The 14,354-nt window shown below is 46.7% G+C and overlaps 1 long non-coding RNA gene across 1 annotated transcript in view; it reads right to left on the bottom strand.

The window, feature by feature from the left end:
• Positions 1 to 8,365, bottom strand: part of LOC112952488 — a 34,961-nt gene extending 26,596 nt beyond the window's left edge. Inside the window, exon 1 of the long non-coding RNA XR_003250394.1 lies at positions 8,243 to 8,365. This is a non-coding gene — a long non-coding RNA (uncharacterized LOC112952488). The remainder of the gene's footprint in view (positions 1 to 8,242) is intronic.
• Between the last annotated feature and the right edge of the window lie 5,989 nt (positions 8,366 to 14,354).

Here is a 14,354-nt window from a genome sequence, read left to right as displayed (position 1 = left end):
GTGAGCACCATGACCATGGTGAGCACCCTGAACACGGTGAGCACCCTGAGCGCAGTGAGCACCCTGAGMACGTGCTGAAGCCAAGATCGCAGCCTCCTGCAGTGCATCTGCACCAGGAGGACATCCTGGCCCAGCAGGGATGGACAAGAGCGGCGGCCGGAAGGCAAGTGTTGGCAGGAGCAGGGATGAGCTCTGTTCCCGCGTCCCCACGTCCCTGCGCGCAGCCGCCTGCCCGGCCCCCGGCCCTTGCAGGACACCTCCCACCCGGCCGGCGTGCCAGGTTGGACACTTGGTGCACGCCACGCGCTGCACTGCGAGTTYGCTCCTCACTAGGGACCATGAGAAACGCTGCAACCACAAACGAGGCGCGTGCCGCAGCCCATGGAGGGCCCCGATGAAGTCCTGCACCCCGCTGCACCTTCCCAGCGTCAGGGGGCTTCGCAGGCATGGCAGCCGCGAGGAAGCRACGGTTGCTGCTGTTACATAAAGAAAGACTGGAGCGTCCCAAAATTTGGATCGTTACCCATCCAGATTTAAAATTTCGTTACAAGCCTCAAATGTAAAAACTAAAATTTCTTTTATAACAGACATATCTGTTCAGATAATTAACTATTTCAGRGGTACAATTAACTCATTGTCCAGTCTAAGGCACTCCACAGTCCCTACCTAATTCCATGAAGCAGTTTTATGGAGCGCTATTGATAACTTCACCTCTTTCTTATGTTACCTTCACAGAATCTCAGAATCCCAGAATGGCTGAGGTTGGAAGGGACCTCTAGAGACCATCCAGCCCCATGTCCTGCTCCAGCAGGGACACCCAGAGCACAGGGCACCCGGTCGCATACAGGTGGGTTTGGAAGATCCCCAGAGAAGGAGACTCCCCAGCTTCCCCGGGCACTTGTGTCAGGGCTCTGTCACACAACAAAGAAGTTCTTCCTCACATGGAGATGGAACTTCCCATATTTCACCTTATACCCATTGCTCTTTGTCCTGTTGCTTTTCTTCCACAGTCAACGCTAAAACGTGGCTTCAGGTTGGCTCCATTCATTTGTCCTTTGCTTCCCTTGAAGCAAACATAATCAGAACTACTCCCTGGCACATTTCCCTCTCCATCCAGAAGTTTCACTTCTCCCTTGCCCTCTGTACAATCAGACCCTTTCTCACACATGAGTGAATCTAGAAAACTATTTGGAATGGAAATCACCCAAACCAGTTCAGCAAACAGGAGGCAATTATGCCTTAGAGGCATTTGGGAAGGTCAAGTATTTGTGGCTAATTTTTCCAGCTCCTTTCTTTGTTTAAATGAAAGCCCTGAAATTGGCTTTGTGAAGGTCCCTAATTCACTTCGCCACCAGTGGGAAGCCCCCAGCCCCATATTCTTGGTTGATTTCCTTGCATGTATTCTTTTCAAGGCTTTCTTTAGGGTTTGATTGCCCTTTGGGCTGAGTGTGGACTCTGCTTAACTTCATCTTTCTTTTCATGTGTTGGTGGTGGGTTTTCTTTTGCTTGCCCTTGCGCAGTTAGCTGCAGCTAACTTCACACCTGCAGCAGGATGTAARAACAAGGTAAGAGCTCCCTACTGCACACACGAAAAGGAGACAACGAGCAGAACTTCRAGTGTGTTTTGTGTGATATTAGGAGGAGAAACATTGAGGGGCTTTGATAGATAACAATCATATTTTAGAAGGATTTTTAATAACTAGACTTATTTTGTGGAAAASAACTTGCAATTGACAACAGAGCAATGCCACTTAGTTATAAATTCATTAAAGCAAAGGCTTTTAAAAATTGCAAAACCCAACACAATAAGGTCCTGGCTAGTCCTCTTAGGAATGTGATACTAATAAATAACATTGCATTAAGTATCCAGTACCAAATTCTTTACTGTTGTGTCAGACTCCTTTTCTGTACAAGCTCACAAATGTACCCAAGTATTTCCACACTCTGGACACCAATCACTATGCAGCCCAAATTATGATTAAAGTCATGGATTGCAACAAGTGAATGAGCTGGTATATGCTGGAATGGGTTCCTTTTTTTAACTACGGAATACATGAGCACAGAACAGYGTGTTTGCAAAGTGCTTCCCATTGACTGCGGAGGACTCGGGCTACCTGCGGTCGAGCTCCGTGGCTGCTGGCGCCGTCAGAGCCGCCTTGCACCGCAGGGAGCACCGGCACACAGGGCTCCGCTTCCTCTTCCAACCTGGAGCAGCACTGRGACCACTCCGTTTTGAACCCGTTCTCCCCCCTCCACACTCCGGAGAATTCCACACTTGTCAGGGGAAGACAAGGGAAGAACGTGAAGCTGCCAGTGTCATTCTAACCACATTACTGCGGAGGAGTCACCCAGCCACGCACCATGGACTGCCCCACGTCACTCACAGCATCGCCAAGAACCGGTAGCATTCAGCAGAAATGGGTGTTCTTTAAGAAAACATATGCTAATTCTAATTAACTTGATATTATCAAATTCCACAATGAATACGCAATCCCCTCAGTTTGGAATGAAGTATTTCAGACATGCACATGGAGGTCTATTTTGAGAAAAGATGAAATTCCATAATTAAAAAAAAGAGTCTAAACCATTTCAGTATTCTCAAACTGCAGACATATTGTTTGCCCCCATTATACTTTTCTAAATCTATAAAATGTATTGCACAATATTTGCAGTAGTTATTTTTAAAGATAAAATGTCCTTTAAAGTCAGTTACATTCAATAATTTATATTTATCATGTGTGTTCTCAAACTGCAGTAAATCACATGATTTGCAAAATGCCATGTAAGGCATAAAACAATCGCCGTGCGTATCAGCACGGTATCCAGATGCTAGATTTCAGCTTGCATCCCTGCCTCCCTCCCACGAAATATTATTAATTTATAAATAAGAGTATTGGTAATATTATGATTAGTATATTAATAATTTTAATTACTACTTTAATTACCAGTTTTGGAAGCGAGTGCTTTCCGGAAGGCTGGAAAGGTTTCTGAGGTATGACATCTCCCCGGCAATCTTTGAAAGAGTCAGCAGTAATGTCGTTAATTAATAACAYATTATTAATATAATAATGCAATTAATAACAGACTAAATTATTTAGTGCTTTGGTGACCAAATGCAGCCCACGCTGGACGATGGTTTCTCCCAGGCTGCATGAAGAACAAGCACCCACAGACCAACCCATGAGCAGGCTGTCTGTGGAGCCTGCAGCAAACGGGGGCCCTTTCCCCCCACTCCAAGGCTGCTTCCCTAGGGGCMGGACACGGCGCGGAGCCCTGGGCCGGCACCGTCTTGCCGACGCGAGCCCCATGTCTGCGTACGGGGCCTCTGATGAGTGTTTAGTGGAYGTGCTCTGCTGGGGTGGCTGCCACGCCGCTCGCTGCCATGCACAAGATCCTCCGCGACCAGGTGCCAGGAGGCAGCGCTGGTGCGGGAGAGCGCCAGGCCCCCGGGAGCGCCGCGCATCGGAGAGCGGCTCCGTGTCCCGGAGAAGACGGGTATTAATTAGGATTAAAGGGAAGTAACTGGCTTAGGACAATATGACAGCTGTGCCAAATAGAAAGCCACATTTTCTAGCCGTAATCCCCACTGTCAGATCTCTTTGTTATATTTTGGGCATTGGCCAAATTGTGCTGGCTGTAGAATAGTCTTTATTACTGTAAGTCACTGGAGAGGGGCAGAATTGTCTATATTTAGGCCACCAGATTCCCCATGTTAACCTTTGATTTAGTGCTCCGCTTGCTATTTTGCATTCTGCAGCAGGCCTGGACTCCTGAAGAAGGCGGGCCAGCCTTTCCCCAGAAGAATTAAATTGATGTGTTTGCAGTTTGCCTTCCATTTACTTCCTCTTTCCTTTCTTCATGTGTGGGTTTTCTTACCATACAAGCTATTAAAAATACTCCAAGTAGAAAAGAGCAGAACTGAAATGGAAAGCAAATGATAAACCGAATTACAGTGTAAAAGAAAAGAGACTGCGTTTATAACGCAGTTTCACCTTTAATTTCAACAGCAGTTGTACTGAGTTAACACTAAGAAAGAAAATTTGCAAAAGCAAGCGAAGGAATTGCGGATAAGAGACGCYGGTCGCAGTTGTACTGTGACCACACTGAGACACGGGTGCTGGGTGCCACACGTCTCCCTACGGAGGCTCCCTGCCTTTCCTCATGCTCACTAGCACTGTACCCAGTCGGGAAGACTGCCCTCGGAATGAGTTATCGGTCACGGTTAATAAGGGCAGCAAGATTTGCCCCTACATATGTGAGACTAATGTATTTCTCATTGTTATTTCTAAAATAAGAATAATGCCATTTATTAGCACTTTAATGATACCTTTAGAAGTCTTGGTTTGTTCTGTGAAGCCAATCTGAACAAGGTCCCACTGCTCTGATCTTTCAGTTCATTGGGCCTGACTAATCTCCCTCTCTACAAGATGCCAAACAAACTCAGGTTCACTTAGAATGGAGCCACCACCCAAGTCCTGCAAAGCTGCTTCACTCCAGCTCTGCCATCAAAGAGCCTGGCACCGCGCTGGACCCCCGCTCCGGCTGCATCTATAGATAGAGCGAGACAGATCCCTGTGTCATCCGAGCGCACAATCCTCACATTCCAGCTCAGGATTATTTTACAGACACCTGGCACTTCCTTCAGAGAGAAGTGAATTATTGCACCGGGCACAAGAGAGTGGGTACCTGGGACACTGGGGCACCTACAACCTTTCCTGCCCTATATTTAATTCCAGAAGGTGGATTAAGATGACTCCAGATGAAAAGATGGCAGCAGGAGGCTCTAGAGCAGATGCGGTGTGAACTGAACACCAAGGCAAAATAATGCAGTAATAGGAGGCAGTGACATGCAAAACGGTGGGAGGATAATACAGGCAAGGTGGGGAGAGAGATTGTTTCAGAACTGGAGCTAATTGCATAGACTTTGGCTGTTAAACAAAGAACTACAGTGTTTGTAAAATTCTGCTTATTGAGTTAAGTTATTCTCCTGTCAATTGGATTGCTTCAACTGGCTAAACAATCTCACACCTCTTTTTAGAAAAGAATTTGCTAAAATGGCCAGCACAGTATCATGGAATAATCACTCCCTAATCATCCCCTCTCTGTACTCTTGGAGAAAACCAGCCACTACAGCGGAAAACAAGCCCTTTTATGAAAAGGAAAAGGAGAATCCAGAAAGTAGAATAAAAGGGAGCTGAAACATAGAGCTTACCTATACTACCTGAAGTGAGATGAGTGGAAAGCTTTCTTGGATGCCAAATCAATGGCTTAATCAGAAAATTCATGTCTACTAAGAGCAGATCGCTACTAAACTTCTCCATTTCTTGATTTCTTTCCTTTCATAGCTTTATTACTGTGTAACTTGAATATAACTCACTTTCTCCATGGCTTCTCTCCTGCCACACTTCACATTTCCTTGTACCTTAGTGCTGAGGTAGTAGGAAAAACGCAAACACATCAAGTTTTCCATAGCCAGGGGCACCCTCTGACCTTTTCAAAGGCAGTTCCAAGGTGACTGTGTCACCTCCAAGGGCCATTCTTTCTTTTCTGAAATCCAGTGCTGCCTTCTTGACAAACTGACAGGAGCAGAGCTGATTGCTGGGCAGCAGTTTACAATTTTCCATCAGTTTGGAGAAGTAAAAGCAGGACAAGCACCTGTTCTGGCTGCAGGACAAGTACCATCCCACAGGTCCCGGGGTGCAAGACTTGGTGTCAGAGACTCTCYGTGCCTGTCAACTGCATCGTCACATCTGTGCTTCATGCAGCAGCTTCTCCCATGATCAGTAGCCAAACAGTAGCCTGAAAAAATGATCTCTCTTTGCAGATCTTGACTTGTTGCACTGCAATATTCACTTACTCCTTTGCATGACTATTGGAAACAGTCTCTGCTGTGGATGTGAGAAGGCGCCATGCGGAAACAATGCAGACGTTGCATTGTTAGCTGCAAAGCCCCTGCAGCTGCAGGGCTGCCCCGAGCCCCTCCATGCAGCAGCCACCGCCGCTCGGCCAGCGCAGGCGGGCGCTGTGAAACGCAGCACGTCACCTGCCCCTTCCCGCAAACGTCACCAATTCCTAGATCACGAGAGGGACCAGAGCCGTCGGGGGCTCCGACAGGGTCCAAGATACCAGCCAGCCTGGCCTGCTCCTCCCGACCTGCGGCAGTCCAGCAGGGCTAGCAGGCCCATGCGTGTCACTAAGGTACGATCAAAGAGCACACCTACAACCTACACCAAGGAAAATCCTGTAATTAGCAGGTGGGCGAGGGGAGTCCAGGGTGAAAACTCCTTCCCATCATCCGCCTGCATGTGCAAACTGGCAGCCTTTGGCTTTCAGTTCAGAGATGTTCGGTGCTCGCTGGAAAGTGCCGGTCACAAGCCACCTTGCCCTGACCCATGCACCCTGTGAGCACAGTAATTTGAACATATCTCCTTCTTTGCACTCAATGCAGGCAACTATAGTCTCAGTGCCCCCTCGGGACACTGTGTTCTCCAGTAAATGGCCCAGGGACAAAGAGCATCTTGTGAAGGCTGCCACTACTTCTGGGCCACATTTATCATATCTGATAAGCCTATCTGCAAAATTCCAAAAAGAGATGTTTATCTGCTCCTCATACAAATAACTTAGGCTAAGGTTACCTTGATACAAACCTTCTGTGGCTCCTTTCTGTAAGCAAAGAGCTACTTAAGTGCTACTCTTGAAGAAACACTAGTACAAAGTTTGACATTTGTCTCATTTTGTCCCTAATAAAGACTCTTTTTTGTACCAGCTCTGCCCATATATCATTACAGTAGTGTTCTTTTCTTCTTCTTTCAGTATGCAATTATAATTCTATTTATTGGTTGTTGTATTTATAGTTTTGAATATATTTCTCTTTGGAATCAGCAAAACACTAGATATATTTTCCATGAAAAAGGTGAATTTTCAAACACTCTAAAAGGCATTTTGTAGATTTCTCCAAGTCCTGAATATCTTAACGTATTGATAATACTTCAAAGTACATGAGAAATTAAAAAGTGTGCCTTAGAAACTGTGCAAACTGTCACCATGTGGATCCAAGGCTATGACCTGTAGCCTCGTACTGTGACCCCGCATCTCAGCGGCCCTGTGTTGAAGCACCTCCTGGGGCCCCTTGCATGCACGGGCAGAGCCCAGCGCCCGCGGAGCTGCACGCGGCGCTCGTGCCTGCGCCGGGGCTGCTTCCCAACACAGGGCAGGGCTGGGCGGCTCCCTGGCTCCCTGTAGAAGGGCAAAAGGGAAACACTCCATGGCACTGTTAGAAATACATACACTTTTCTACAAAATGTGCATTAAACCGGTCTGGGGAAGCTTATCAAAAGTCTTAGATCGCTGCATGTTGCTCATTCCAATGTACAATCTAGGGCTAACCACAGCAGAGAGAGAAATAGCTGAAAACAGAAACATAAGAAGAATTTTAGGCATCCACAACTAAAATACAGGCTATATTAAAAAAGCTGTCAGTGTTTACTGCTTAAGCCAAGAGCATCCCTAGTTTTAGGCTTTGTTCTGTATTCCATGCTGAGTTCAACAGTAAATAATCAATTACATGAATYTAGCTTGAAAGTTCAGAAATGTTTAAGAACCCTCACAAAGTATAAGGTGACACCCTAAAGCAAGTGCTCTCCACACCATGCTGAACGTACTGAGATTATTATTGCAAACACTTGAGCTCGCAGTGTAACTGCAAAGTTGCAAAGAAAACCACAGTTTAAGAAGTGGTTTATGAAAGAATGAATCTATTARGAAACCTAGATCCAAGGTTTAACGTAAAATTCCCCCAGAAACATCTCTATGTTCACAAATACATCACAAGCCTTTCACAGATACATCTTCCAGAAATTGGCCTTGTCCCGCATGTTGCTTCTTTATAAAGCAGAGCAAAGGCCTGAAATGCTGGGAAGCAAAAGTAAGCTTGTTTTATTTTCCTAGTCTTTTAAGCATTTAAGAAAAGTTAAGCCTGTCTAGATTTTGCTAGAGAACCTCTGGGGTCCTTAAGGATGCTACTTTTCCCAATGCAATAATCACACATAATTCCAAGACCCACATTTCTCATGTAGAATACAAAACAGAAATATATATATATATAAACCATTATTTCCTGTAATAGCTATTTATCAAAATAATATTTCTCAGAATGAAAAAGTCCCCTTGCTGCCCTCCTACACGGTTCATGAGATAGTGAAGGTTGAGTTCAACGGCTCAACGCGGCAGTCGCGCTACTGACCTGCCGGCACCTCTGAGCGCTCCTGAAAGGCCAATGTGGTGCCAGTCCCAAGGGGTTGGGGAGCTGCTYGCTCACAGCACTGCAGTCGGAAAGATGAATAAATGGGTCTCATCAGCTTGCAAGACCTCTGCAGACATCGGGACAGACTGCCAGCTGAAAAGAGAGATTATATGAAATGCTCCTAAGCTGTTCAACGTCTCCAGTCGGCTCACTTGGATTTTAAGTGATGGACACGCTCTGTGACTGGAGCCAGCATGGGATAATTTCACACAGTGCCACATAGTGACACTGATGTGTAAAGATACCTAGATCCGGGTTAAATAAAACAAGCAAGCTTTTTATTTAATTTTGCAAAATGCTGTATCTAAGTATCCTATTGAAAAGATTTTCTGATTAAAAGCTAGCTTCTACAAAATGATGTAATAAACTTTTTTTTCTGAAAATGACTGTCTTTTTCCTCAGAAAATGGGAGCAACTCACTTCATTTCTTCTTTTTTATTCTGCAAATCTCTGTTATGTGTCAGTTCAAACAAATGTCGCGCTCCGTCTCCCTCCGCAAGTACCGCATGGCAGCAGCCGCTTGCCCTTCCGCTCCTTGCTACAGGCCAGGCTCCGTGCAGAYTACGTTTCTGCTAATGCGGCGCAGATGTCTGCACAGTCAGTGTGCTCTCTGTGCCATGGGAATTGCTGACCTCTCTCTAGGGATCCTGACACTAGGAGAGATTTAGGTTCCTGAAGTATTAGCTGAAAAATGCAACTTAATAGGGAAGAGGCTCCACATGGAAACTGACTTTGAAGTCAACTCAACAAGCGGTCTGGTTCTAGGACCGTTTAAATGTTTTATTTAAATAAAAAAGATATTCATGCCTTGTTTGGATTTTTTATTCCCATGCAAAAATATTAAATTTCATTTTTTTTCATCCTTGTCTGGGATGTAAAAAGGAAAACTACAGCAATCTCTCCTCAGATACATACTCTGAATTCCATCCAGTTCTACTTTCATTTCAGGGTAATTTATTCAGAGTGTATGATGCAGTTGCAGAATTGCRAGGATATAACAGAGCCTCTCCTTCCCCAACCATATGAAACATCTGATTCTACTAATACCATTAACTGCTTTTTTTTTTTTTTTTTTTGAACAACTAGGAAGAAAAGAAACCTGACACCTCCCTCGCTGTTTGTACAGATGCTGCTTTTTAGCATATTTGGTTAATGGCACTAGAACTAGAAGGGCTTGAGGGCAAATCTAAGGAATGTGTAAATAAAATGGGCTCCGTGCAGACCTGTGTGACCCTTGGCGATCCCCATCACCAGGCACTTGGGGCTGTTCAGCGGAGAGGAGGAACCTGCCCAGCCGCAGCCGCTCCAAYCACCAGGATGCAGAGGACTCGCGTAGCAACAGGCTGCTGGGTAGGAAAGAATGAACATTAGAAGTCTCTGCACCTTGAAGAAAATGCCCATCGTAAGTCAATTTATTAGCACCCTGCAACAGTGAATTGAGTTCACAGTGCAGCTGTGCGAGAAAAAGAGGTCACGGTCATTTTAATATAGACAGGGTCAAATACGGATGGTGATCCCATCAGGTCGTTCCCAATGTGCAGTATATTTAGCTAGCCAAGGGCTGCAGTGCATGGCATGCCATYATTTAACAGATGGAAAATCTGACTATTTGTGGCTCATCGTGTTACAGTCAAGGGCTGAACTTGGGGCCTCCTTTTGCAAGCCCTTCTTGAGCAGCGCTGCAAACCCAAGCTTCAGTTGTCCCATAAATGGAGGTTTTACAGGGCACAGTCCTAGGCTCTGGGCAGAAATACTGTCATACAGCAGAACAGCAGGACAGCCTGCTTGCACTCATAAAAGAGACCCTGTTATTCATACTTACACCCAAATTTAAACTTTTTTTTTCTGTCAGTGTTGATTACTCATTCATGACTAATTGCCAATCACTTTTGCAGAAACATTAGAAAGAGTTTTGGTTTGGTACATTGAAACTTTAACTTGACAGATAAATTAACAAAGGAAAATTAACCCACAAGAATAATCACTATATTCCCTCAGTTGATACCATTTCCAGGTCTGTGTGACAGTTAAAAATACTTTCCATCTTCCTTTTACTTTTGAACATTTTTCTGCTTTAAGCTTCAACAGGCTGCAACATATTTGCCCACTCATATTACTTATTTAAGAAGTTTTGAAGCAGGAGATTTGCACAAACGTTTCTTCAGTGGTGCTTTTGAAGTGTTGTGTCCAGGGTACCTGGTGCAATCCCTAGAAGTCTGCATACTGCCAACGGAAATAGAACGTATGTTTAAGGATGAGGGATTATCCGTTCCTTGTCAGGGCTGTGCTACATCTCCTATGAAGTCTGCTGTCATTCCTAACAGCAATTTTGTTCGAAGTTCAGTCCAGCACAAATAATGCTCAGAGAGGATTTTCTTCTGGAAAACAAAGCTCTTAAACATTCAAAAAAGCTAYGAGGACTTAGATGTCATCACCATGTTGGATGTATTTTTCAAAAATGGCATAAGCCTGAGGTTATTTCTGAAGCTTCAGAAAATTTTGCTTTCTTTGGGGAAATCTATTATGGCAACTGCTGTCACCTCCCATCCCGCGTGTGCACCCTCTGCGGCGGCGGGTGTGCAACAAGGCGGGCAGAGCCAGTGCTCTATTTAAAAGGCTGCTGCGGTGCTTCACTGCAAACTTGCTGGAGAATATTTCTCTATAAATAAAAGTCAGCTGCTATAAGTCAAAATGACTGCAGTGCAATCAATCTCTGAAGTCAGAAGGCCTGTACTGTGCATCCAGCTCACTAACATTAAATGTGTTTAAATAAGGCATTGTTTTTTGTGGAAGTTTTCCGGACCGAGGGAGGTGCCGAGCGCTGCTGCCCTGGGGCTGCACCGGCTGCAGCACGCTCCCAGCTCCCTGCTGCGCTCACTCCAGAGAGCACCTGCGTGCTTTGAAATGCAGCCTAGGAATTATCCTTTTACACAGCTGAGAGTTAGCRGTCTCTAATTTTTTCATTTATTTTATTTAGTTTTTAAAGTTTTTAGTGCTTTAGATAAACTTCGTAAGATTCCAAGCCATTCTAGGACAGGATCTTGCCTGCAACTTGTAAGGGACTGTCCGGGAAGCAGTGCCCGGTGCCAGGAACAACCCCTCACTCCGGTCGGATTCGCGTGTGACCCCACCGCCCATCAGGCGCGAGCACAAAATACCCAGAAAGCAGAAAGCCGAACGACTTGTTCATGGCGCTGTGTCCTGCAGACCTGCCTGCTGTGCCCCGGCCCTGCCCTGCGCTGCACACAYGGAGCCGCATGGACGAGCCGCGGCCCTGGGAGCCGGGACGGGGCGGCGGGGGACAGCGAGGCGGGCGGGAAGGGAGCAGGGCCGCTCCGAACAGCGTCTCCTCCCAGCCCCAGGAACCCAGAGTGCCTGGAGCCACTGAGGCCCCTGAGAACCCCTGACCTCCCGGGATCCCCTGACTCCTGGTCCCCCCCGAATCCCAGGTCCCCTGAGTCTCCATCACCCTCCAACTCCCAAGACTCCCAAGTCCCCTGGGCCTACAGCTACAGGACCCCCAGATCTTGGCAATCCCCCAATTTTCAGGACAGCCCGGCTCAGGAATGTCACACAACATCTCCCCCAGGCTGCAGCAAGCAGCATGTTCGGCTGCCTGCACCAGCTCCCCTGAACTCAGAAAAACAGAGCCCGCTATCAACCAYGGATACCACTCTGTTTTACCTTAAATTATGCAGTTGTGCAGGCATCAGCCCTTCCTGCCCTCCTCTGCAGGACAAGGTACTCAGAGCCCCAGCCTCTGGTTTGCCTTTGGGCTGATCTCCATGCCAGGTGCCAGCTTAGAGGGATGGGATAACCATCCCAAGCAGCTGTGCACAATAACCAAAACTGCATTTCAAGCCCAGCATCACCTGCCTCTCAGAGGGAGACATTGCAGGCAACATCATTATCATGAAACTAAAACTGGAGGCTTAATTGAGTGCTGCAGTTATTGAATTTGATGACAGTTCAGCAATTCATATTCTTGATTTGTCTTGAATGAAAAAAATAATAAAATCAGCTCCCATTCATGCTTCTCCCTAGTCTGTAATAAGAAGCCGTGGTAGCCCTGCATGCTCTGCACACATTAAAATCTGCCTGACACCCAAGYCAGTGCTCCCTCTCTTAAACCATTTCCATGGTAAGAATAGTCATAGGCACAGATTCTGCATTTCAAATCAGTATAATTTTTACAAAAATTTGAAGCTATACTTATCGCCGGGACACTGAGGTCCATTAAAAACCACCATTTCAGGAATATATTCAAGATGAAGTGCATAAAAAATAGATAAATAGACATGCAGGATTAGTGACAGAAGACCGAGAGAGATTGACAGGAGCAGAATGGCAGAAGTCATGTTGTCCGATATACCCGGAGACTGACTCAGTGCAGCTCAAAGTRGGGTTATTTAATGCTGAGTTTGCTTCATTATTGCAGATGGATCTGCAAGTYTTTCATTTACTCAGGCCACTAAAAAATGTCAGGAATGCAAAACCAGAACAGCTAGGTTGCAGCCTGTGGAGGCGCCTCAAAGCTGGAGATAGCATCGCCGCTCCGAGTCCTCCATCTTTACCAATAGCTAGCTCACTCATTTATTGTTTTTCCTCATGCAGCAACTTGATTCTTATATGAGTGATTTCATTTTTTTTCTATCAATATTTTTGGGGTACAGTGGTGGTCTACAGAAGTTGAGCCAAAATTAAAGGAAAACTGGCCTCAGATTTCTGTAGTCCTTGAACAGCTGCATGTAATTCTTCAAACAAGATTTAATGAATATATGGCCTGAAAGACAGTAAAATGCAGGAGAGCAGGTTTGCTTCAGGGGTTGTCTAGTGCCAGTAGCAGCATATTTCATTTGATCTCCTGCTTCAGTCAAAGGGGAATTATATGCTGTGGAGTCCTCCCTTGATAGTGAAAAGCACCAAAACCCTTCGTATTGACTGGCACTTGGTGCACTACATTTTTCTTAAACATCTGCAAGTTGTGAGAAAATCCGGAGACAAAGACAGAAAGACATCACAGAAATGGATAAGAAGAGGGAGAAAAAGACTATTAAAGAAAGAACAAAAAAAAAAAAAAAAAGAGAAAAGAAAGAGAAAGAAAGAATATCCTGAACCTTCCGGTGAAAGGGTAGGGCAGAAAGAAAACCACGAGACCACAGGCGGCAGAACCGCAGTAGGCGCCGAGCGCCACTAGAGGGGACCCACAAACCGAACTGCAGAGGCTGCGACAAAGGCGCCGCGCGGAACCGCTGCTTTTGTCAGGGCCGGGCGGGCCGGGCACGAGGAGCAGGGCGGCGGCGAGCAGGGCCTTCCTCCCGCCGCGCGGGCCCTTCCTCCCGCCGCGCGGGCCCTTCCTCCCCGCGCCCGGGCCCTTCCTCCCGCCGCGCGGGCCCTTCCTCCCCGCGCCCGGGCCCTTCCTCCCGGAGCAGCGGCGGGCACCCGGCCCTGGCTGCGTGGCCCTCCTGCAGTGTCGCGCAGGCCCTGCGCCCTCCTGCCGCCCCTCGCCATGGTCACACTGCCGGTCAGCGCCGCCCCTGCACACTGCCATTTAATGGCAATAAAATGCATTTAATGGCAAAGCGGTACTAGCACTTACATTTCTAAGTGGTGTTTTTTCATGACCAGTTTGAGGCAGTGCTTGTCACATTTTTTCTCACAGCAATTGTTGGAATCCTACTGGAAAAAAAATCCCAGAAACTATCTGATGTCTCCAGAGAGTGAAAAATGTCTGTTGGAGCCCTCCCAGGCTTGCGGGATTGCTCCCTGAGATGGTCCTCCAGGCTGCGTGSTTGTGCTCATGCTAACATGCTGTAATAACATGCAGCCAGGCTCCAGCAAAGGCCCCCTCCATCCCTGTGACCGCAGCTTTAACCGGAGCCCGGCCCCGGTCTTGGTCCAGGGCTGCGGTTGGGACACCTCGAGCTGCCTGCGCGAGCCCCAAGGGCAGTCTAGTAATCACCAGGATTCATCCTGCATTCTTGCAGTCTAGTAATCACCAGGATTCATCCTGCATTCTTCCAGCATTGCTTTATTCCCGCTCAGGTCAGGA

Source organism: Nothoprocta perdicaria, unplaced genomic scaffold, assembly GCF_003342845.1.
Source record: "Nothoprocta perdicaria isolate Ctin4 unplaced genomic scaffold, notPer1 scaffold_4, whole genome shotgun sequence".
Classification (NCBI taxonomy): domain Eukaryota; kingdom Metazoa; phylum Chordata; class Aves; order Tinamiformes; family Tinamidae; genus Nothoprocta; species Nothoprocta perdicaria.
This window is presented reverse-complemented; position numbering and strand designations above follow the sequence as displayed.